The sequence below is a fragment of the Phaethon aethereus genome (genome assembly GCF_964289735.1).
Source record: "Phaethon aethereus genome assembly, chromosome: 3".
NCBI lineage: Eukaryota > Metazoa > Chordata > Aves > Phaethontiformes > Phaethontidae > Phaethon > Phaethon aethereus.
Genome location: NC_138576.1, coordinates 77,772,034 through 77,794,965, shown reverse-complemented (window position 1 = coordinate 77,794,965; position 22,932 = coordinate 77,772,034). Strand labels below are relative to the sequence as shown.

The following is a 22,932-nucleotide window of genomic DNA, read 5'->3' as shown; positions in this document are numbered from 1 at the left end:
ACACAGTCTAGCTAATCCTTGCTGACAACTGTGTTTATCCCCAGTGAAGAGGTATCAGTCTGTGCAATACCAGACTCTGTCATGATTTGTTGTAATAGTCCATCAGCAATGTCGTTTCAGAAAGAACAGTACACAAATACCCTTATACACAATACAGAAGATAATACCAAACATACAGGTCCGGAGTACAGAGGTAATTTGTGAATATGACAGAGATACTTCTGTGACTAACCAGACCACAGAAATCATCGTGCTTAACAAAATGGCTACTAAAACTGGTAAAATGACTTCTAGAGAATTTCTTAAGTAACTCATGCAGAAAATATACAATTCGTGGGAGGGTCACAAAAGTATTCCACAACTGACTTGATCAACCTCTCACTGCCAACTAATGATGAATGAGTGCAGTTTAGGAACAAATTAGTACCCAGCGTAATGATCCACATCTCCCAATCTGAATGAATAATGAGGTGAGGGGTGCATGCCGATTTAAGTCTACTAAACTAGAGACAGGGTTTCAGGCTGGGCTTACTCTCAAAAGCAGGGCAATGGTGTGAGCTTTTTAATGCTACTCCTTATTTATTTTTTCACTACGGTACATTATATGTACAGGGCTTTAATAGTTATGCTTGACTTTACAGAATAGTTTATACTTGTTTAAGGTCTTTTAAACTTTGTCATGCGGTGTGTTTTTCCACAGACTGCGACATCTGTGAAGCCAAGTACAAACTGATAGGTGTCTTCTATTGCAGCAAAAATTTTCATGATAGAATGACAGCTGATGAAAATACTTGTTGAGAACATACGTGAACTAGTTTTACCTATGATTAAGTTAAACATACTTTTTTTATCATAAAGAAAAAAAAAAAAACCCAACAAACAAAGAGTCAGCCTAATGACTGACAGTTCTGCCTGGAAGTAACAAGTACTTTTTAAAAGCTTGTTATCTTCTCCTTGGCTTATTTTGACTCTCACTATGAAAACTTGTCCTTGTGTCTATTCAGCCCCACCACTTTTACTCAATATGGGAGATTTTGATGTTTTTGTTATTAGGGTTTGGGGCAGGTTAATTTGGGGTCACATAATTCACTGAATTAAGGAGTAGTCTGTATTAAACAGAATCCAGCAAGAAAAAAAGAAAAAAAAAAAGATTAACCCAGAGATCAGTTTTCCAATCAACTTTACTGTGTAGCGAGGATTTTCTTTGGCACAGCTGAAATGGGCAGTAGTAGGAACGAGTGGCCGAAGGCTGCATATGCCACCACTGCTGGGTGAAATTATACTTATCAACCTATTGTCTTAGAAGGTAGGTGGTTGTTGTGGTGATCAGCCTACAGTAGAAACCTATACAGTAGGACTAAGTAAAATCTTTTCTGTGTATGAAAGATCACACACAATGAGTAGAGGGCAAATTTAAGCTTACAATTTAGAGGCAGGGGATTCATTAATTGATTGTTGCTTGGTCTAACACACTACACAGCTATTCTGTAGTTGTAGCAGTATGTACTAAGAGACTTCATGTCTTTCTGAAGCCTAAGGTATTTCTGCTTGTTACCCCAGGATGCTGACCTGATGTCTTTCTTTGCCCTGCTTTTATTTGCCCTCCTTTGAATTCTGAGGAAAAAGTTGTGTGGTAACTTCCACATTACAAAAGCTTCTCCCAGAAACTTCTGCAGCATTTAACTGCAAAAGGAGTATTTTTGAAGTATTGACTTGAATCCTTGGAGGTCAAACTTTAAAATTTTACCAGACAATCCATGAGAGAGACAACTCTTGTTCTATTATACTGCTACTCTATAAGTAATATACTTAAGTAGTACAAATTGCTGCATTTGAGCAGACAAAAACCCTTATAGCCTGGCATCCTGTCTCCACTAAGGGGCATTTTTTGCTCTTTGCAGAAGAGCATGACAGGACATCCTCCTCCCAGCTCACCCCCGCTTTAGTGGTGAGTAATGAAAGCAACTCTTGACTGGTCTGGAGAACCATCTTTCTTACATTGTCTTTTTAATGTACAACGTGTTTGTCCATGAGAAATTCAGAGGTTTGAAAGTCATTAAGAGGCTGACAAAGATAGAAAAAAGATAGATCCAAATTATCTCTGCATCAAAGATTTCCATGTTTCTTCTCTTTGCAGTCAAATGTGATAGAAATGCCGCCTTCTGTCTGCTAAATAACACTTTGAGTGATTTCGAATGAACATGTGAAAAAATCTCAGTACAGGACTTTCATCTTACATCATCCCCACCTAATTTACAATCTATCCAATATCTGGGACAAAGTGCTTTGGTAAACAAGATGTCAGCAAATAAACTATGTTCCATACGCGTAAATACATGTATCGGGTGAAGGGATTTTGGCCCGAGAAACAGTGAAGCTGAAAAACGTAAGGGTTCGTATGGCTCATCAGCAGTACCAAGCTGAGTACAACTGCAGCATTTTCTTACCCCCTTTTTGAGAATGCCATCAAAACACATGAGCACTGATCCATCCAAAATGGCCTCCAGCACTGCAAGAACATCTCTATCGATACCCTGAGGCATGAAGCTCCGTAAATGTTCAACAACTGCATCAGACAAAACTAAGACAACAATGAACTTATTTTCTCATGACCTAATTTTGCTTTGTTATGTCACAAAACCAAATATCTAAGAATTTACTATTCCCTTAGAAAAGAGAAAAAGGATTCTTACAATTTCTCTCCCGTCGTTTAGCTGCATTTTTACACAGGAAATGAATCGGTATAAAGATTTTTTCCCCTGACATATGTATAAATCATTTGTGGATTAATTATAGCATAAATTAATTAATTAAATGTACTTTAGGTCTACAGTATTTTAAATCAGTAGTTTGAGGAGGGAAAATCAGTATTCTGTGCAATTTGCATTTAGTAATTAGGTCTTTTTTCTCAGAGTTATCAAAATTTTGTTCTAAAAACAAATGATTAGAATACTTACACTGACCTTTCTTAAATTTCTTGAAATATTAATATGCCATTTAATGGTGGTTGCCTGGTTCTTATAGTAGTTCTTTTTGACAGACATTCATTTGAATAAGATTCATATTGCTGTACAAAAAAAAAGTAATAAATTACTTAATATGCAACCAATATACTTTTTCAGTAGACGCATTCAAGTAACTAGTTAGGTTACTATGGTATTTTGGATTTGATGCACTCACAGTTTACTTTTCTGATAGGATTACATCTCTTTCAATGTAAATGAAAATTCATTATGCAGCACACTGTGATTTAGTCTACATTTGATTCAGATGTTTTATAATGCATTATTTTACAAACTTTTAGATATGAAATGCAATATCAGTTTGAGGATCAGTCTACATCCAGAAAAGGGAAGGTACTAATTTACTTTTTTAGAAAAGCAGAAGGAAGTATTAACTCAGCAATAATATACTAGTCCTGATTTTGGCAAATACTTTCCGGGAAGCATGGCTGCATCTGTCTTCATTACACACTGTCTAAATTTACTGTATGTACAATTCTGTTTTAAACTTTAAAAACAAAACTTTACAAAATTCCTGCATTAACAACTCTGTGCTAACTGATAGTTCCTGCACATTGTTAATCATTATCACTGTGCATTCATTACATGCACAAAACTCTTAGACTTTACTGTTAGACACTAAATTTGCTGTGAGTGTAGAATACCACAAAGCTGATGCCATCTAAGTTGCACAGATGCATTGTAGCCACAGAAATCAAGTTGATCAGGTCTGAGGGGTCTTTTACAAGGGAAACTGGAACAAAAGCAGGCTTGTCTTCCTTCCTCTACATCTTTCCTTTTCTAGTTTGATATTTTGAAATTACTTACCCCCATCCCGAAAGAGAATCTCCTTGGTGCTCCTTACTGCTTCCATTGGTTTTGGTTTTGCTAGCTACCCTTCATGGGTATTCCATACCTGCAAGATGTTCTGCCCATTTGCAGTCCCTTGTGCTTATTTTGTTTTGTTTTACAACCGTTTGTCATTTGGATGCCTCCTGTGTGCAGCTACACACATCTTTTTCCCTTTGGTGGTCACATTGCTCACGTATTTAATGCAAAATGCTGACCCATTGTGTCTGCCTAGGTCATCACAGTGTTACAATATGTTTTTCGGAAATAATCGTATTTTAAGTATGTGCATTTGAGATCTGAAAATCCAGGTGTGTATTAAGAGAAGAGTATGACAATAACTTTTTTATATGGTACTGTGACACTACATTTAATTCTAAATCAATCCTGGTAAATATTTCCTATGTGTTGAATGAGAACTTTTCTGGATACAAGTCACATCTCAGCCACAAAAGAGATACTATACAAGATCAAACCAATTGTCTCTCTAAATCTAGTTCTCTTCCTCTTTTAATACTTACCTGTTTTGTATCCAATACTTCAAAAGAAAGAAAACATTCTTATTATATAATGTTATATTTAGAGAAGGAGTATTCCTTTTAGCAAGTAATCACCTCTGTCTGATTATCCTTCAAGTCTGCTAGCTGGGTAAGTTGACAAGAAAGATAATGGCATTCTCTAATCTAACCTTCATTGAAATAGCACTTCCTAAACAGTCTGCAGTGTCAATTCCAGGGTTAATTGGAGAACAGAGGGAAAGCTTTCAGCCCACCAATTAACCATTGCTAAGCTTATGAAAAATATTCTGGTTATTCTGCTTCCAGTAGGGTTATGAAAATTTGTCATTACAAAGTCCTTGGAAGTTTGCTCTTATGTATATTGTATCTTCTGTTAGGGTTATTAACCCTTGGCAACTCACTGCTGCAATACTTCCAAGTTCTATATATAAAAATTGATATCCCCTCTTCACCTTCTAGCAACAGCAAGAAGTGATTTTATAAGACATTAGCATAATGGGACCTTTTCAATAAAATGATAAATTGAGCCCATTTCAGAAAACAGAACACACATTTAATAATTTATTGCAGTTAGTGCCATGATGGAGACCTCGTTCGTATCATATGCTTTTAACACTGATGAGAATGGTGCCATTTTCCCACACCGCGCATGTCTCTAAAATTCATTTGAGGGGAGAAATGTTCTTTTCTAATAGAGCCAAAAGCACTTCTGGGAATGCTCATCTTTACATGACATAATTACCTCTCATGAACGTATCTAATTATTGTTTTTATAGGCCCTTTTATGTTAATTGAAGCCCGTAACATTTGCTAACTCCCGTGTGGCAAGGGGTGGGGTGGGAGCACTGTTGTGTCCTTAGGATGTATTTTGATTGTTTCTGGGTGACAGCATGGATGAACTTTCTTCTGCAAATGCACCACTCAAATCATATGTCACCAGCTGGAAGTGGCATTTGTAGGTGAAAAATGTTCTGTGTTAATTAAACAAAACTATACATGTTATGTTTTCCAAAATAGTTGTTGGCATGGATTACTGATGCCTCTGGGCAAAATAGGAAAGGAACACTTAGGAAATACCTCTTATGTGTAAAAACATGACAATAGAGATGTAGGGTGATTCTTTTTTAACAGGGAGAGTCCAATTATGAGGCACAAATAAGAAGAATGCTTTGTTTAAAATTCATTAAAAACCAGTAGCTGCTGCTACTGTGCAGCTTAGTGCTTGCACTACATGGTCTCTGTTAGGAACTCTTACCGCTCAAAATGACATGGAACATACATAGCCTTCTCTCAAATTACGTGCTCAGGAATCAGTAATGCCACTGGGAGCTCTGTGCACCCAGCAAGGACATTGGGAGAACAGACCTGTTAGAAAGGCTTGATCTACAGAAAGTTATTACATGGAACAGATAGTTTAATAAATTCAGTTGATACTAGAAGATAAAAATAGCCATACAAAACATGTCCTTCTCTCTCTTTATAAAGACAAATAGCTTCAATATGCCTAAATTTGAACTTCTGTGAAAGAAAAAGATCATTGCATTTGGCAGGGGAAGGTAGATTCTCTGGTGGGTTTTTACTGAAGAAGAGAATGGTTGTGGCAGGAAAGTATGCAATCAATTCAAAAGATCTAATTCATAATCACAGAAAAGCAGAATTAAAGTCAGTGCGTACTCTTGCATTGCCGTGCCAAAAGTCTTTAGAATTTACCATCAGCTTTGTTTCAGTGAAGGTTTCACATTTCCGCTGCTACCTGGGTGACTATTGCTAAAGATGCCAAGGTAGTGGCCTTTGTGTCCATTCAAGCTTCAGAGACTGCCAGCAAGTATTTCAGTTGTTTTGTTCATCTTTTGAACCTTGGGTTTTTTGGCTTTTTGTTTCTTTCTTTCTTTCTTTCAGAGAATATCTAAACTGAGATGCTATATAAGCTTTATGTGGATTTCGAAAAATCCTTCAGTGTAGGATTTTTTTCCTGTGCTTTGAGATACACTGAACCTTTTGCTTAAAGCCTACTCATCCTTACACAGTCTTCATAAGGCAATACTGCCTACATTCTGCCCAGCAACTAAAATTTTATCCGGTTGGAACAGAATGAAGATCCATGCTGCGCAAACAACCATTGTCCTTTGTAATTATTAAATATTTGCTACAAGCTTCTGGAATGTTGATATTCTATGGGATCTATTGGCACTGGGCAGAAAGCTGAATTTAGGCAGGATTATAGCATTTGTGATCAAATTATCAAACTGAAAGGAAAATAAATTAAGAAAATGTCTTCCTTGATCTGCCTTCCACTTATGAGACAGAATGATGAAGTGGCCTGCAAGTGAAACTGTCTGGAATATTTCTGAGCTAGATTATATGTGCTGTGCACCATTTTTTGTACAACTACTACGTCAGAATCACAGTTTCCTTAGTGAGACATCCAGGGTCTGGAAGTCCCTATGTAATGGTTAGCCTTAAGATTCAAAACTAGCATTTTTGAATGCTAGTTCAAAAAAACATGAATCTTTGTATTCACACTGGTACACTTGAAACTGTATCTTACAAGCTTATCTCTACTGTTGGCATCTATATGGGTACATTTGTTGAGAACATTTCAGATTCTGATTTAGCAGTTTTATCCAACTGCTGCCATAACTGGTATTTGCGGATGAATGCTTCATATTTAGTTTTGACAGTCTATCTACCTGCAACAATTTCTGCATTCTTGGAGTAGAATATCTGTAAATAAATTTCCACTTAAAATGCAAGCCCATCTGGTATATATATATTTATATATTTTTTAATATATCATGTTCATGTATTTTAACTACCCTCCCAGTCAGCAAAATAAAGGTTGAAAAATTAAAGGTAACAGTTGCATCCTGGAGCAAAGTGTCCTGGGGACCCCGAAAACCAACACGTTTGCTGAGCAGCAGCACTCTTTCCAAGCTTCCATGATGCCCTATTGGTGCAGCAGTCAGTTCTGTGGGTCTTGACATTTCCCTGTCAAGAGACAGGGTTAGAGAAAAAGAATGAAACATATGGATATACGAATGGGGATTTGAGGTGCAGGGAAGGGGGAACAGCAGTATATCACGCTCTAGGTTGAGCCTGTTCTCCATGAACTGTACTCATTGATGTTCAGCATCATGCAACACTGCACAACTTGTCAAGGATTTTATGATAAGCCCTGCTAACATGGTTTCCAGTGCTGGCTGACATTATTGTATTGCATATTTGCTATGAAGGTGGTGTAACCAAAGTTGTAACAAAAATCAAAAGTTCACTTGAGCAACCAAAGTACCCTGGAGCCCCGATCCCTCCTTTTGTTCACCATACTTTTCTCCTTAGCTTTTTCACACAATGAATACTCAGTATATATTACTGGAAAAAAACTCTAGCTGGCAACAATCGGTTGGTTTACGGTTTAAAGTTATACCACTTGGCAACTGAGTTTTTATCTACTGCAACTCTTCTCAGCCTACACAAATTATTTTTGAAGCAGTTCAATCAAACACCAATAGCGTTTTAAATAAAGTCTGAACTGTAGATATTGCCACATGAAGACCCTGATTAACATTATCAGGGACTTTCCCCAAGCAGATTTTAGTTCTCTTGAAAAAATGTTGTGCTTATGCTAATAATAGTGAAATAAATAGCAAAATCTCCACTCTCTTCAGCTGTGGAAGGTCAAGATCTAAATTCAAGATTTGATGCAGATTAATGTTTATGGATATTGTACTTTCATACCTCTTGTTACCTAATCTGTGGTGAATAACTATAGATCTTCTTATCCTGGTTTCTAAACCCCATAACATTGTCCACAGTGATTTTTAACTTGTTAGGAACATAATGATAGTCATATCTGAGCTAATATTTGACCCATCTTGAGCAATATCTTCTTTATAACTTTAAACATTGTGAAATACTTAGGATGGAGATGCAAGAAATTCTGTTTCAGAGAGAGATATTATCAGTCCTCCACATTCTGTCTCCTAAGCTGTAATAGAGATTTTTCAGGTACGCTAGAACTAGCAGTATAGATGTGAACAAATACATTTTATTTGTGCCATCCAGGCACAAAGATCTGTATTTGACCAGCAATATGTAGATAAATAAAACATCTTCATTAAAAATTGCCACTGTAACAATGGCTTTCATTCTGTTTTTTCTCCTTGACCTTTTCCATATTTCATTTTACTATCCCTATTCTCCCATAGTTCCCTGCAGTCCAGGTACTGAAATCTCTTTCTCTGGCTGAATGGCTTATAAATACACCTTAAATATGGCAGAACTACAGGGTGGATTACCTCGTGCACAGATATGTAGTAGATCAGGAATCTGGAAATGTAGATATAATATCTTGATTGTTCCCTACAGTATTGTGATACCTCATGGAATAACACATGAGAATCGGCTAGAAATCAAACAGTTACTGATGAAGGAAGTGGGGAGGCATCTAGATGAAGTCTTGACTCTTTAGAGGCTGCAGGAATGTGTTCTAACTAATAGTGTGACTTGGGAATTCAACACTAGAAGTGCGACCTCCCAGCACATACATTTATGAAACTATCAAAAGGATTGTATGGAAAGAAAAAAAATGCTTTCTTAAGTTCATGTGAGATGGGAGAAAGGGAAGAAGCTTTTGTAGAGGTTAATAGGTATGAAGTACATTTCAAGTTGAATGTACAACATAAATAGTCTTTAAGCATTTCTCTTTCACTTCAACAAAACCATTCTCCAAAATCAATTGGCTTAATTGATTGGTGTGGCACTGGGGGAAAAACTGAGAGTTAAGCTGGCAGCTGCTGGTTCAGTGTCACGCTAATCGGCAGTAAGGTGACAAGCAGTTGCTAAAGCTCTGTTCTGTACATAGTGTGGTGAGGAGTGGAGTCTCAACAGGTCATGCAGCAGGAATGCTAACATGGGGCAGAGGGTGGTTTCCTGAGCTGACAGGTTGAAGAATGATAGAAGGACTTGGTTTAAATTAATCTTCTTGAGAAGACAATTGCTATGCACTTTCATGTCTAAAATGCAATGGGATTTAATACCCATATCACATTTAAAGATACTGTACATATAGTATCAAAAATATCTAATAATTGATGAATCAGAGAACATACTGATAAATGAACCATATGGTATATTGGTAATACCTCTCACTGAGAAGCCCCACAGGGCCTACATATTACTGCATTCTCACTTGATCCTAGGTTTGCATCAGGGAAAAAGATGTAATCAAGGAGTTATAGTGACAGATATCTAGTTACAGTCTTAGGAACTTCACCTTCCATTATTTTAAGTATTTGAACAATAGCTTAATTCCTGCTGATAGAGAAGCTATTGTATTCCTTCTGGATAATAAATTGTGCTTTCCTGTTGTTTATGAAGATGATCAAGCCAACAGGTTTCCTGGCTGGAGAACCACCGACGAGTCTCCCCAAAGTGCAGTGTGAATGGCTGTGAGCTAAAGCTCTAAGCTCTCATAGGTAGAATCATGTATATTGGCAAAGCAAGGGATGGTAGATACCATCACCCCACTGTGGGGAATTTTTGGATGTGTTGAGGGTAGGGCTAGTCTGTATCACCATTTCAAAGACTGAGAATATTATTTCCATGCTTCTTATCGAATAACAGATGTAGATGCTCAGCAGGCTGTACATGTAAACGTGCTGGTGAGGATTACTATGATTCCATTTTCTGTGCATTTAACTTTAATGCAATGAATCTTGCTGCCTTTCGGCTAACCTGTGGATGGGGAATTCTGTTAGTTAATGCAGGGCTAGAGGAGCTTTGAGGTTCAAGGTCTGAGGGTTCAATTACAAGTGCACTCTGTCTCTCCCTTTATCTGTCTGTCTTTCCTTCTTTTCCTGAAATACTTTGTTTTGTGTTTTCCTTCATCCACAGGAGGAAGTTAGCTCTATGCATGTGTAAAAATTAAACACTCTAGTACATGTTACTTTAAATAGCTGCTGTTTGCTGCCGATTGCTTAAATATCTAGGGCTGGTTTTAATAGCCTGGAAGACCTGCATCTCTTCTTCCCAAACTCTTTTGCTGACTGGTTTAGACAGATAAATAAACCTCTTGACATAGGTTTATATTTTCAAAACTGTCTTCTAAAAACCAAAGTGTGTTGCCACATATCCAACATTTCAGTTCAGAGCATATATGAACATGGTATGTGAAATTCTAAGTTGACTTTTTTCTTAAAATCCATTCCTACTCTTCACAACATTGTCCTGGTATTACATTATATGAAAGTGATGCAAGGACCATACTATTATATTGTGGTAATACAGCATAGTAAAGTGCCATTTTTACACAATGATTTACATTTTTCTGGATAAGTCTTAAAGAGAGAGATTGTCAGCTAATAAAAATCTTGTCACTTCTTTAGAAACAATGAAGGATCTTCCTCAAAATACTATTTTTAATGAAATAATGTTACCCATGTTATTAAATAGTGAATTTTGGAAACTAAATAGTTCAATTTTGAGGTATTGGTATTGGTATTTTCTCTTTTTAGTGAAAAATGTTGTATCAGCTGACTTGTATATACATCTTTCCTGAGCCGTTTTCCTGCTCCCTGTTGTTTCTAAGAGAAGTAAATAATCTTTAGATTTCTAGTTCTGTGGGAGCTTCAGAGTGAAGAGCCTGACATGCAGGGCATTGAGAATGAAAAGAAATACCACAGATCAATCAAAAAGGAAGCTTTTCTGGTACACTGTTAGTGTGCAACATTTTGTAACACAATTAAATACTTGTTAGAATAAAAGCACTGGCAAGTTATTTAGTACATTAATGGACAGTCCTGTTTTCTCTAGTAATTTATTTTTCCGCTAGAATAATGATGTAGTGTGTCGTGGTTTAGCCCCAGCCGGCAACTAAGCACCATGCAGCCGCTCACTCACTCGCCCTCCCGCGGTGGGACGGGGGAGAGAATTAGAAAAAAACCTTGTGGGTTGAGATAAACACAGTTTAATAGAACAGAAAGAGAGAAGGAAACAACAATGATAATACCAACAAAGGAATGTACAAAAACAAGTGATGCCCAAGACAGCAGTTGCTTATCACCCAGAGATCAATAGCCTGTCCCCGAGCAGCGATTCCCGCCCCCCAGCCAGCTCCGGTTTATGTACTGGGCATGACGTCGTATGGTAGGGAATATCCCTATGGCCAGTCTGGGTCAGCTGTCCTGGCCGTGTCCCCTCCCAGCTCCCCGTGCACCCCCAGCCTGCTCGCGGGCAGGCCAGCACAAGAAACTGGACTGTCCTTGACTGCTCAGCAACAACCTAAAACATCAGCACATTATCAACAGTTTCTCATCCCAAATCCAAAACACAGTCTCACACTAGCTTCTGTGAAGAAAACCAGCTCTATCCTGGCTGAAACCAGGACAGTATCCACCCCTTATTCCATACCATTTACGTCATGCCCGGGCCCTGTACTTTTCAATGCATTCCAATTATTCATTATTACTCTTCCTGTCTTTTAATATATACACACAGATATCACTTTCTTAGTCCATGGGCCATCACTTTAAAATGTCTGTGGAGTTCATTCAGTCCATGACTCTGGGTTTCATCCATCATAGCAGTCTCTCAGGGCAGGGGAGATGGTATGTGGTGTTGGATTGTTGTCTGGCACGGTCCATGTCCGTGATCTGCAGGTCGAAGATGTCAGTCTTGAGGGAATTGTTGGGCACAAGCTGCTGAAGCCAGTTCTGGTTCCATCACCGCTGCACATTGCTTGGTTTCAGTGAAGCTCATTCTTCATCAGTCTGGGTGATTCTTATGTAATACCATTGATATGGTAGATAGCAACCATAGTAGTAATGACATACTGTATTGTGTAACAATTAACATAATACAATTCAAATCAATGACTATTTTCACCCAAAATCAAGTCTCCTTGAGGTACACATCAGAATTCCCCATCCTTCCGCATTACCCACCAAGTGCACCCAGGTCCCTGGGCAAAGGCAATCCCACGAACGGGTTTGCCTTTGCCTGAGGCAGGAGTAACCCAGACTGTCTTCCCCAGCATATTTCTCACATGCACCACAGGGACTTTATCCCCTTCTACAGTACGTAAAAGTTTTGATTGGGCTGGGCTGGCTCTATTAGTAGATCCCCTAGTGTTGACTAACCAGGTGGCTTCTGCTAAATGTTTATCCCAATGTTTGAATGTCCCATCACCCATTGCTCCCAATGTAGCCTTTAACAGTCCGTTGTATCGCTCAATTTTTCCGGAAGCTGGTGCATGATAGGGGATGTGATACACCCACTTAATGCCGTGCTCTTTGGCCCAGGTGTCTATGAGGTTGTTTCGGAAATGGGTCCCATTGTCTGACTCAATTCTTTCGGGGGTGCCATGTCGCCATAAGACTTGCTTTTCAAGGCCCAGGATAGTGTTCCGGGCAGTGGCATGGGGCACAGGATATGTTTCCAGCCATCCGGTGGTTGCTTCCACCATGGTAAGCACATAGCGCTTGCCTTGGCGAGTTTGTGGAAGTGTGATATAGTCAATCTGCCAGGCCTCCCCATATTTATATTTCAACCATTGTCCTTCATACCAGAGGGGCTTTAACCGCTTGGCTTGTTTGATCGCAGCGCATGTTTCACATTCATGGATAACCTGTGCAATAGTGTCCATGGTCAGGTCCACCCCTCGATCCCGAGCCCATCTGTATGTTGCATCTCTTCCTTGATGGCCTGAGGTGTCATGGGCCCACCGAGCTATAAATAATTCACCCTTATGTTGCCAGTCCAGATCCACCTGAGCCACTTCAATCTTAGCAGCCTGATCCACCTGATGGTTGTTTTGATGTTCTTCAGTGGCCCAACTCTTGGGTACGTGAGCATCTACACGGCATACTTTTATGACTAGATTCTCTAGTCGGGCAGCAGTATCTTGCAACAATTCAGCAGCCCAGATGGGCTTGCCTCTGCGTTGCCAGTTGCTCTGCTTCCATTGCTGTAGCCACCCCCATAGAGCATTTGCCACCATCCATGAGTCAGTGTAGAGATAGAGTATTGGCCATTTTTCTCGTTCAGCAATATCTAAAGCCAGCTGGATGGCTTTCACCTCTGCAAACTGACTTGATGGACCTTGTCCTTCAGCAGCTTCTGCGACTCGTCATATAGGGCTCCATACAGCAGCTTTCCACCTTCAATGTTTGCCTACAATATGACCCATCAGTAAACAGGGCATGTGGTCTTTTGTTCTCTGGCAGTTTATTATATGGTAGAGCCTCTTCAGCACGCGCCACCTCCTCTTCCGGTGATATTCCAAAATCTTTGCCTTCTGTCCAGTCCATGATCACTTCCAAGATTCCCGGGCGATTAAGGTTTCCTATTCGAGCCTGCTGTGTAATAAGTGCGACCCACTTACTCCACGTAGCATCAGTCACATGATGTGTAGAGGGGACCCTCCCTTTGAACATCCAGCCCAGCACCGGCAGTCGGGGTGCCAGGAGGAGCTGTGCTTCAGTACCAGCCACTTCTGAGGCAGCTCGAACTCCTTCATATGCTGCCAGTATCTCCTTTTCAGTTGGAGTATAGCGGGACTCAGATCCCCTATAACATCGACTCCAAAACCCTAAAGGTCGACCTCGAGTCTCTCCTGGTGCCTTCTGCCAGAGACTCCAGGTAGGGCCATTCTCCCCGGCTGCCGTGTAGAGCATATTTTTAACATCTTGTCCTCCCTGGACTGGCCCGAGGGCTACGGCATGAACTATCTCCTGTTTGATTTGTTCGAAGGCTTGTCGTTGCTCAGGGCCCCGTTTAAAATCATTCTTCTTCCGGGTCACTTGATAAAGAGGGCTTACAATCAGACTGTAATTTGGAATATGCATTCTCCAGAAACCCACAACACCCAAAAATGCTTCTGTTTCTTTTTTGCTAGTTGGTGGAGACATAGCTGTTATTTTGTTGATCACATCCGTTGGGATCTGTTGACGTCCATCTTGCCATTTTATTCCTAAAAACTGGATCTCTTGTGAAGGTCCTTTGACCTTACTTTGTTTTATAGAAAAACCAGCTTTCAGAAGGATTTGAATTATTTTCTTCCCTTTCTCGAAAACTTCTTTTGCTGTGTCGCCCCGTACGATGATGTCATCAATGTATTGCAGATGCTCTGGAGCTCCACCCTGTTCCAGTGCAGTTTGTATCAGCCCATGGCAAATGGTAGGGCTGTGCTTCCACCCCTGGGGCAGTCGATTCCAGGTGTATTGGACACCCCTCCAAGTGAAAGCAAACTGTGGCCTGCATTCTGCCGCCAAAGGGATTGAGAAAAACATGTTATCAGTGGTGGCATACCACTTGGCTGCCTTTGACTCCAGTTTATATTGAAGTTCTGGCATGTCCGGCACGGCAGCACTCAGCGGTGGTGTGACTTCATTCAGGCCACGATAGTCTACTGTCAGTCTCCACTCTCCATTAGACTTTCGCACTGGCCATATGGGGCTGTTAAAGGGTGAGCGAGTCTTGCTGATCACTCCTTGGCTCTCCAGCCGACGAATCAGCTCATGGATGGGGATCAGGGAGTCTCTGTCGGTGCGATATTGCTGCCGGTGTGCTGTTATGGTAGCGATCGGCACCTGTTGTTCTTCGACCCTGAGCAACCCCACAACAGAAGGGTCCTCTGAGAGACCAGGCAAGGTGGATGGATAGCTGTTTAATTTCTTCCGTCTCCAAGGCAGCTATACCAAAAGCCCACCGGTACCCTTTTGGGTCCTTGAAATACCCTCTGCTGAGGTAGTCTATGCCCAGGATGCACGGAGCCTCTGGGCCAGGCAAGATGGGGTGCTTCTGCCACTCATTCCCAGTTAGGCTCACTTCAGCCTCCAGCACAGTCAGCTGTTGGGATCCCCCTGTCACTCCGGAAATACAGATGGGTTCTGCCCCTATATGGCTTGATGGCATTAAGGTACATTGTGCACCAGTGTCCACTAAAGGACACTTTAAGGACAGTTCTGTGAAGAAAACCAGCTCTATCCTGGCTGAAACCAGGACAAGTGCTTGTTAAGGACAAGGAAAGAACATGCAGGATTAGCTGTAGTTGTGAGTCAGATAAGCCGCTACTTGTCATATTTTTCTTTATTTAAATATGCACAATGGTTATATACAGTATAACTGAAAAATAATAGCTTTGACTTGGAGATGTCCCTTGCCTTAAGTAGAGCACCAGTTAGAAATATTATTATAACATTTTCGTAGTGTGGATTTCTCAGTTATATCCAGAAATTCTGAAGGTAGTCAGTGCTGTGTGCGCAGACTTATAATACCATCCATGTAACCGATAATGTCATTTCTGTGCATGTCCCCGTATCACTGGTGGAGGTCCTTGAAAGCAGTACCTGAAACCGTGCAACCAGACCTGGAGCACATACACTAAAGCTGGAAGGATGCAGAGAGGATTAGTGTGGCTTCCAAACAAGGATGATATGCAAAGAGACAAGTTTTGTTAAACTCTCAGTTTCTTTTAGTTTATAAAGAAATAATGCTGTTTCTTGTATGTTCAGTCAGTCAGGCTAGGGACTCTCTTTTGGTCAACAAAGCATGAAAGCCTTGACAAACCTCTTATTCAGTTTTTCCCTCAATATTAGGACTGAAAAAAATGTACATTGTGGTACGGGAGCGGATTAGTTGTTTGGTTTGTAAGCTCAATTCCTGCTGGGCTTTGTCCCCAAATTTTGGAGTAAACAACCATCTTGCAATCCCATTCATAGCTTTTAGAGTGTTACTTAGGATCATCTCATAGTAAGCTGTATCAGTCATTAATATTTATACAAGGTATACCTGAAAGACTTTTCCAAAGATATTTGTGCCCTTTTTTTTTGGTCCGCAGTTAACTGATTGGTTTACACTATCAGTCATGTTTTAATAAAAGCATATAGCACCTTCCATAATGTGGTTTCCAAATATTTATCACTCTTCTCTCCTGGACTGTGGCCTGTTAGAAACTGTGAGTTTCTTCTACCAAGTGCTGATTAGAGTATTTTCTGAGGTCTGTATTAGGCTCTGCAGCCCTACATTATGATATTTTTACTGATTTATAAATATATTACGGGTTATAGGATCATTTTTTAAAATGAAAATTTCTGAAATTCTGCATAGTATTTGAAGCTGAAACTCTTTTAAAAGTGTATGTATATGTGAAAGCAACTGTAAGACAATTTTAAGGAATAGATACAATGTTGGTGGAACTAATTTTTTTTAAATTCATGTAGCATTCCAACTCCTTTTTATAGATTTTTTTAAAGTTTTGAATAATGGCATTTATAATGTATAATGATTTTCCTTTTCCAATAGTTGATGAATGTCATTTGAATTATGTTTATTTAATATTTTGAAACACATTGTGTTAAATTTCAAACACTTAATTTTATATGAGTGTAAATACGTGTGTGTGTCCATGTGTAACCACGGTATCTTTAATCTGCTAATCAATTGTACATACATCTTTTGTCCACTTTTCCTGGTGGTTGTCACTCAGTCTCTGATGCTTCACCAAGAAGTTGGTGAAGAGGGAAAGCATAAGTTCATCTAAATTCTAGCTTGTACTGTAACCTTGAAACATAAATTTCACTTACTTCCATTTACATAAATGTCCATTTGATCTGTTTTATAAAACATTATCATTCTCTAAATATAACAAGAAATTTTGCTTGCAATTGTGAGTGTGCAAGTCTTTGCATTCATAAATTCTACATATGCATCATAAGCTTTTTTATCCATGAAAAAATCTGTTCTTTACAAATAACATGATTTGGGAATTTCAGATTCTTGCTAAACGTAGAGGTTGGGAGTTTGGATTATTTTGAGATTTTAAAATCTCTGAGATCTTTCTAGTCTCTGTCACACCAATTTTTACAACTAGCAAAAGTGCTTTACAGATGCTGATTTTTTAAAGTGGAAGGTTGTTGGTGAAAAGTAACTTGGGCTGAAGTTACTTTCCATTATCTTGATGCTAACATTTGCACTGAAGTATCATATTGCTCACATAAACTTTCAGTAGGGCCACTCCTGAACAAAATTCTTTAATTATGCTGCAATGTTCTATGGCTCGATGCTATGCATAATCTCACTTTACCTTATTTCCCATGTGCTAAAAATTTGATTTCTATTTTGTGAAAGATGATTGTGTTCAAACTTGGAGCTCCCTGTAAGTGTAGCTGTCCGTATAGTCCCTATATAGCGTGACATACTTCTTAGCTTTTCACTATTTTGCTGCAAATAAGGTTCGTTCTTTCATCATTCTTACTAAATATATATACAGTTATGAATGAGATGGATGATTAAAACAAAAGCATTTCTTCCTCAAAGAGCTCAAGCTCTTTCATTTAAATTTTAGCTCATCAAAAGCAGGTAAATTTGTAACATTATTTATCATGATCTCTCTGATCAAATCCTCACACTACTGTCATCTGGTATACAACAGCTCTTATGAAATGACGACATTTTCTTACACTTTTTAACCAATACATTGTGTCATCCTTTTTGAAAATTGCCAATACTTCTGTCTGTTCTCTGTTCTACATTCTTCTGGTCCAGCCCTTATCTTTTTGTAGCTCATCTCTGATATAATACAGCAATTTAGCTTTATATATCCTGTCAGGGAGAATATTCCTGTCCCTCATCATTCTCCCTTTATTGTGTGCATTTTTTTCAGAGTTAAAATGCAAGTGATTTCTTCATTGTTAATTTTCTCTATTTTTATACCTTTTATCTCCAACACTCAGCTTTCTCTGCTTATGTGAAACATCTCTTTGATAGTATGCCTGTTACTCTGCCTTGTTGTTCAAAATCAGCAAATCACAGTCCTGCTGTCTGATGCTTTTTCTATGTTATGGAAGTAGCTGGTTTGACTGGCGACTTCCTGTCTTTATTATACTCCTGCTACTGCTACTGTCCCAAAATGTTTCCCAGATATGTATCCATTTTCTGCCCTCTGTTTTTCCTGGCAGTATCTCTTCACCTGTGTGACTTCAACATTTTCATTTTGCTCCGTTAATACAATTATTTTAAAAAGCTTTTCATTGCCATTTTTTAACTTGTGCATGCTGTTTCCCCACTAGGGTTCAGTTCTGTTTTCCTTTTCCCTTTCGCCTGCTGGTCCCATTTCCCGACTGTCATTGTTCTCATTTAAAAAAATGCAGAAAATGAGTCAAAACAGAATCTTCAGTTGAATTAATTCATTGCAAATCTGAAAAGGAATCTACATCAATGAAAAAATTAGTATAGCTAGTGAATATTGGTGTTTAACTGTCATGGACCTGATCTGCCAACAGTCAGTACCAGCTGACCCCTAGGTAGAGCACCATTAACATTTTGCTGCCTGTGTGGGTTCTGTTGTGCAATGATGGAAGAGACATGGATTTTTCACATCTTCCCAGAGGTAGCAGCTCTTCCAAAGTTTTTCTCATTTCTGCTGAGGATAATCATAGGGCAGCGGAATCGTCAATTCATATTAATGTACAAAACTCAAAGTGTAATTCCCACCTTTTCTAACTATTGCTGAATTATATAACATTTTTCAGTAATGCTTTTGAACCTGAGAAGGTGCATGTGGAATACTAAGCTGTTGCAAAATTACGGATGTTCCGTATGCTCAACCATCAAAATTGGCCATTACTGCCAGGTTATTTGGAATCTCTTTGAAAATGTCTCTGAATATCAAAAAAGTATTCAAAGTAATGATAATATGTCTTTATAAAAGTAATCTTTAGAAAAGTAAAACACAAAAAAAAATAAATATAGCTTGACAGATCTTACTCTTTTGAATGAGCAAAGGGATCCGAACAAATAAAAAGACTGAAAGCATTAGCAAAAGAACAGAAAATGAAGAGCACTTTTTAAACAACATTGGTGTGTGTGTTATGATCATTTTGTAATCAACATGAAGACACTTAATACTTTAAAGAATATTACTGTGGGAGAAACGTTTTTCAGAAAATTAAGGTGCAGTGCAGAACACAATTAGTTTTTAAAGCTTCAGATCACAACTTGAAATTCAAAAACAGGCAAGGAAGTTCAAAGAAAACACATAAAGATTTATAATCTAGTAGTTCAAACTCACAAGACTTGTACAAAGACCTATTGTCATTTAATCTATAAAGTATCTGCTGCAACAGAGCTAAATCACCTTCAGTATTTGTGGGTTCTTGTGGATAAAACGAAGAGCATAAATATCCATACTTTAAAAAAGGATATTTTTTAAATCATTTGGTAAAGACTTGTGGGTCAGGATTTATTCACGGGCAAGGAACACAGAATGCCTCCAGCAGAGCTCTGGGTTGCACAGAAGCAGGGCTGTCCTGTGTCTTTCCCATTGCAGCCTGGAGGTCAAAATAGGTTGGACCACTGGATCTGTAACTACAGATCCATGCTACAGTCTTTCTGAAGGGACACAGGAGCACAGTGAAATGTAGCAACAGATTACTTCCATCTCCTCACATGAAATATGACGGTGGCTACACCAGCTCAGATCAAAGATTCAGTTGGCGTAGTGTCCTACTGGCAGTCCATAGCTTCTGCCAGTAGCTTGTATAAATCAGTCTGATAATGATATTTTCCAGGATGCTGTCTCACTCTTGGTCACTTTCTCTATGTCTCTTATGATTTTGTAGACCTCGTTGATATTCCTATTTAACTGTTGATTTTTTGGGCCAAAAAGTCATTGTCTATTTAAGTGATTGTGTCATGGATGCTATTGATTATCCATTCCCTCTTTTTTGTATGTTTTCAGTTCTACCATATCCTGCTCTGAGATGGAAAGGGTAGAATTGCACAAGCTGTTGAAAATGGAGCATATCATGTATTTTTATAGCATTTGTACAGCACTGTTTTCTGTGGTTTGTTTTTTTTCTCTATTCCTCTCTCAGTAATTCCTAGCATTCAATTTACTTTTTTGATTGCTACTGAGCATTGAGCTGACATTTTCATAGAACTATCTATTATAACCCCAAGATCTTGTTTCTGTGTGGTAATAACTAGTCAAGACCATCACTGTTTGCGTAAAATTATTTTTCCCATGTACATTACCTTACATTTATCTACAATGAATTTCATTTTTCATTTTTAGTCACTCAGCATCCTGCATTCTTCAATGTTTTTTCCAGTTGGCCTTCATTTTTACTACCCTGAATGAAATCATATCACCAGCAAACTTTTCCATTTCACTGTTCATTTCTCTTTTTCTGGTGGTGAATGCTCAAGTCCTAGCACAATTTGCTTTTGGGACTGCACTGAGAAAACTGATCATTTATTCCTGACCTTTGTTTCCTGTGTTTTAACCAGTTATTTGGCCACAGGGGAATTTTCCTTTTTACTCAGTAACAATGTAATTTCTATTAAAAAACTGCTGGGGAAGTTTTTTTAATGTTTTAGTACCTTGAATAACTTAATTATCTTTCATAAACTTTGCTACCTCACTATTTATTCCCTGGGTGCTCTGATAAATGAACTTTTCCAGGATGTTTTGTAATAGGGTAACAGACTCTATAACAAAACTAACAGCAATTCCGTTGTTGCTGCTTGTTACCAGCCTTTCATAGTTACTGGTAGTTACTACATATATTAGCTTATCTATATCTGGACAACATTAGTTGAATAGAACTGGCTTTGGACACTGGAATCGTGTAGAGAGCTAATACAGGGAAGCAGCTCAGTAGGAATAGCCATTATTTTGACTGAGGGTATGCTCTTATTTGAACTTTCAGTCAAAAGAAACATCTAATTAGATACAGTGATTGCACACTAACACTAGGAATAAAATGTCAAACTAACCAAGAAAGCACAATTTGAATTTTACATTCTATATTGTCAAAAAGCTGGTTGCCTAAATTGTGCATGATCTCTTACGCAGATATAACTTTGTGAAATGCCATATATTTGAAACTATAAATAAGCTGATGCAACCTCATCTTCAGTTTTTCAAATACAGGCATCCATCCTAAAAATTTAAATATAGTTTCTTTTAATTCTTTTCATAAATTCTGTGGTGCATTCCCAATTAAGAAGCTGATAATCTAATGATATTTTATCCTTTCCATGATCTGTTAGTACGTCGTTTCTTGTTGGACTTGACATAGGTATTTTCTGGGATATCACATGCTTGGTGCGATGGCACCAACAGGCTCTGCAAGTTTTTCACCTCCCTCACTCCATGGATGTTTTCCTGGTTTCGGCTGGGATAGCGTTAATTTTCTTCCTGATAGCTGGTATAGTGCTGTGTTTTGGATTTGGGATGAAAATAGTGTTGATAACATACTGATGTTTTTGGTCATTGCTCAGCAGTCAAAGACTGTCCAGCTTCTCGTGCTGGCCGGCCCGCGAGCAGGCTGGGGGTGCACGGGGAGCTGGGAGGGGACACAGCCAGGACAGCTGACCCAGGCTGGCCAAAGAGATATTCCATACCATATGACATCATGCTCAGTGTATAAAGCTGGGGGGAAGGAGAAGGAAAGGGGAGATGTTTGGAGTGATGGCCTCTGTCTTCCCAAGTAACCATTACGTGTGATGGAGCCCTGATTCCCTGGAGATGGCTGAATACCTTCCAGCCCATGGGAAGTGGTGAATGGATTCCTTGTTTTGCTTTGCTTGTGTGCATGGCTTCTGCTTTACCTTTAAGGTGTCTTTATCTCAACCCACGAGTTTTGTCACTTTTTCTCACTCTTACCCTTCCGATTCTCTCCCCCATCCCACTGGGGGGCAGTGAGCGAGCGGCTGTGTGGGGCCTAGCTGCCGGCTGGGGTTAAACCACAATGGCTGTTTAACTGGTTGTGTCAAAGGCCAGCTGTGAAACGGGGTGGTTGTGTAACCTTGATTCAGACTTCTGTGGAAAGAGCTGTGTGAGAAAGAGCTCCAGGAAGCCTTGTCGGAGGTCTCCACCTCACCCATCCTCAGTGGGCCTGGGAGCTGCATTTAAGCTCAGGTAACCTTTGTTCTGTCCCTGGGCTGTGTTTTTAGGTATGCTGTGTCTGGATGTGTATCTTCTTGATCCTGACTTTGACTTGCTGACTTGATTTCCTGGCCTGACCTGGGACCAGCTTCATCCTCCTGGACTTGCTTGATGACCATTGGTCTGTGAGTGACCATCGCTGCACCTGCCCTGCTCACCTTGCTCAGGTGCAGCCCCTGTTGGCCAGACCCCAGCTGCTGGGTTGGCTCCTGGCTCCCCTGTCCTTCACCTGCTGTGCTGCGCCCCGGCACCTGAGTGCTTGTGATTTCTGGGCGTCGAGCTGTCCAGTCATGGCTGCTTCCCCAGGCATGCTGCTGTCCATACAGAAATCTCAAACGAGTGTGCACGTTCTCAAATTCCACTTAGGCCAAAAGGGGGAAACCAGAGCTATGCTGGAGCTGATCAGTACAACTGGTTTTTAATTTGTAAACATTTCTGAGTTTATTTGCTGAAATTTTTCTCAAATGGATCTGCTGCTCATGCAGAGGCCTACACTGTAGGAAATGTGCCACCCATGCTTAGTTTTCTGGAGCAGCTTCGCTTCCTCTTACGTGCTTCGGCTTAAACCCAGAAGTCCCTGCCTGCAACTACAAATAGGCCAGTTCCAGCCAGT

At 39.4% G+C, this 22,932-nt stretch overlaps 1 protein-coding gene across 1 annotated transcript in view; it reads left to right on the top strand.

Moving 5' to 3' along the window:
- The window catches only part of PRKN (parkin RBR E3 ubiquitin protein ligase), a gene marked incomplete at both ends in the record, with an annotated part of 525,235 nt that overhangs the window by 1,394 nt on the left and 500,909 nt on the right, over positions 1-22,932 (top strand). The gene's annotated exons all lie outside the window — the stretch shown is intronic.